Here is a 542-nt window from a genome sequence, read left to right on the forward strand (position 1 = left end):
TAAGAAATTGGCTAATGTTATTATGATGGCTGACAAGTCCCAAGATCTATAGTTGGCAAGCTGGAGACCCAGGAGAGCCAGTGGTGCAATTCAAGCCTCAAAGCTGGTAGGCTTAAGACCCCATAAGCGCCAATGTTTCATCCAAAGATAGGAAGAGACTGATGTCCCAGTTCATCAGTCAGGCAGGAGGAATTCCCTCTTACTCATGGGTGGGTCTTCCCTTTTTTCTATTCAGGCCTTCAACTGATTGGATGAGACTCACCCACATAAGGCAGGGCAATCTGCTTTACTCAGTCTACCGATTCAAATGTTAATTTCATCCAAAAACACCTTCACAAACATACTCAGAATAATGTTTGACCAAACATTTGAGCACCCCATGGTCCAGACAAGTTGATATATAAAATGAACCATCACAACTGCCTTCCCAGCTTTTCCCTCTTATTTCTGGAAAAAAGTACTATATTGTTCCTTTAGAAAATTTATACATCTTCACTGTCAAATGTATAGATTGTACGGGATTGAATATTTTCACCTCCAAC

This window comes from Lipotes vexillifer, unplaced genomic scaffold, assembly GCF_000442215.2.
Source record: "Lipotes vexillifer unplaced genomic scaffold, Lipotes_vexillifer_v1.1 scaffold461, whole genome shotgun sequence".
NCBI classification, from domain to species: Eukaryota; Metazoa; Chordata; class Mammalia; order Artiodactyla; family Lipotidae; genus Lipotes; species Lipotes vexillifer.